The following is a 2,819-nucleotide window of genomic DNA, read 5'->3' as shown; positions in this document are numbered from 1 at the left end:
TCCTGCACTGCTTTTCCTGTTCCGAGGAATGAAATTGTTCGTAGTCACCAAAGATTATTCCATGAATCCATTACAAAGTGAAGTCATCCAGCAATCTCAACAAGCTATTGTAACAAAGCAATTCCTTCATGACTCCATAACTGATTCACTCACCCAGTCCCCACATACTTCACCCCCTCCTCCTAAGTTGTAAGCTTCGTGTTTAAACAGTTTGTTTTTCAGTTTTATTTCCTGTCTCTTTCTCAATATTTAATAGAGTGTTCAGAAAAATGAAAGTACTCCATAGATAATGATATCAACAGATGTGTTGGGACACCCTAACTAGAATTCTTACCTCTTTTAGCTGAGTCCGAAGAAGAAATTGATTAAATTATACAATCCATCAAATTCAAGGATTATGTATTACTCTAATTCATGGGGGAGATGATGGAGAAAGAGGAGACAGACAAAGAGAGACAGAGAGAAAGATACAGTGACAGAGAAAGAGAGACAGAGAGAGAGAGAGAGAGAGAGAGAGAGAGAGAGAGACAGAGAGAGAGAGACAGAGACAGAGACAGAGAGAAAGACAGAGAGAGGCAGAGACAAAGACAGACAGACAGAGAGAGACAAAGACACAGACAGAGAAACAGAAACAAAGAGACAGACACAAGAAAGCAAAGAGAGAGAGACTGTGATAAAGACACACCAAGAGTCAAACACTTAGCTAAGTGCTCAGAATGCAAATATAAGTTCAAAGAAAGACATTCCCTACTCTCCAGTATCTTATACTCTAACCGGAGAAGACACAGAAAAGGAGTTAGGAGAAAGATAACAGTAGAGAAAAGGTAGATACTTGTCTAGTGATTTTAGAGAGAGAAATGAGTTGTAACTGACCCCAGCAGTTTCTCAAATAAAAGGTTCAGCTTAGGAACTGACCAATAGGAGGAAGTTATGGGAAAAAGTGAGTGGAAACTGGGATGGGAGCATCATCAGGAGACAGGTGGGAAAATCCAGAGAATTAGGAGCTTAGCTCAAAGAAGAGTGAGCTTGTGATTGGCTCAGAGATTTCTTCAAAAAGATATTCTTGTCAAAAAAATCACCAGCGGTAGGCTGAAACAGACCATTACATTAGAGTTGAGAAGACAGAAAACAGTGGGGCATGTCCTTGAAGGAGAAAAACGAAAGATTTCAGCTCCCTGGAAAATTCTGTTCAACAGATATCACTATAAGTTTTGTAAAGTAATTAAGATTATTTTCTTACTTGATATTTATAATCAAACTGTGAGGGAAGTGCCTCTCATAGCCTTCCATCTTTGCCCTTTATGATGCAGCTAGTAATTATCTCAGGTTGGATCCCAACTCAGGTCTTACTAATCCATCACTGTACACTCTGTTGAAGTGACTCTAATAATACTTCAGATAAATCCCCTTTTCCTATAGTTCAACCACATTGATGGTTAAAATGACAAGAATCAATGTTCTGTAAACACTGAATTCAATCTTTTTTTTTTGTCAATAAATTAGAGTAATTGAATTAAGAGAAACCTGGAAGTGGACTGAGATGAGAACCAGAGACTCTACTCTTTTGTTGGGAGCCAGGGTCTCTAAGCTGTTTGACACAGTTGGGGCAAGAAGACTCAGGGCAGTCACACTGCCTGATGGAACATTTCCTTCTTCAATATATATAGGGATTCCATGTATATCCATATTTATAGGTCTATTATTGATTGCAAAACTTACTCATCCTAATACTGGAATGACTATAAAGGAAGGATTCCAGAGAAATTCCGTGAATAAAACCGATTGTGAACTCTGTCCCAATTTAACAGGACTGCCTCTCCCTGAGACATACAAAAGGCTTCAGCATTACGAAATCTTTGGAAGACACAGCACTGGGAGTTCCAGGGCGATGTCAGAATATGTACAGGGAAACCAGATACAAGATGGGTGAGATAGAATTCCAGGGAAATTAACAGTTTTGCACCCCTTATCATACACAGGAATATATGATAAAGATGGCGAGAGAACAGTTAGTATAGGTAACCAATAACTCTAACAGCCTTAGTTTATTGGGAAAGAATAAAAAGGCATAGAAACAGTAGCGTCTACCAATAAGGGCTGAAAGGAAAATTAGTTATTGAAGGAGTCACCGGACAGGCGGACAAACTTAACTGCCCTCGCTGTAGGTTGTCAAGGGAGCATATCGAAAACATTACATGTGCAGCACAAAAACATAGAATCATTCCATTAAACAAATTATATCAAAGATTATTCTAAGGAAAGTTCTGTTGAATCAATAATTTTACTAAGCAGCAACAAACTAGGCAACAGGCAGATTGAGGTCATCACGGTCGAGCAGGGACAAGAAAATTAACGACATGATTGAGAATCACACCTGTAACCACTGCATGATCAGACTCGTAACCATATGAACTATGTGATTAATGATGAAAATTGTACACTTTAGTATCCAAGGAAATTATTTTAGTTTGCTTGTTTCATATGATTCTAAGACTATAAAAATAAATCTAAGCAGCTGACAGTCAGTCAACCTGCTCCTGCCTTTACCCACTTGTTGACTCAACTCATTTCGCCGACTCTATCCCTCCTGTCAAGTTCCAAGGAGCCCCCGGAGGCTGGACCCCCACACTCTTTGAATTATATGAAATATATATTCTATATATGATAATAGGATATGTCTTATATTAGGATTAGTGAGGTCAGTTTTTGCCTGGATCATTGTACTTGCCTCTTAATTCATTTTTCTCAATTCTCAAGTATTTCCCCATGAATATTGCTTCTCACTTCTGCCTTTTTCCATAAATCTAACAATGGGTCCA

This window comes from Macrotis lagotis, chromosome 3 (genome assembly GCF_037893015.1).
Source record: "Macrotis lagotis isolate mMagLag1 chromosome 3, bilby.v1.9.chrom.fasta, whole genome shotgun sequence".
NCBI classification, from domain to species: domain Eukaryota; kingdom Metazoa; phylum Chordata; class Mammalia; order Peramelemorphia; family Peramelidae; genus Macrotis; species Macrotis lagotis.
The sequence above is the reverse complement of the archived record's forward strand: the minus strand, read 5'-3'. Positions refer to the sequence as shown.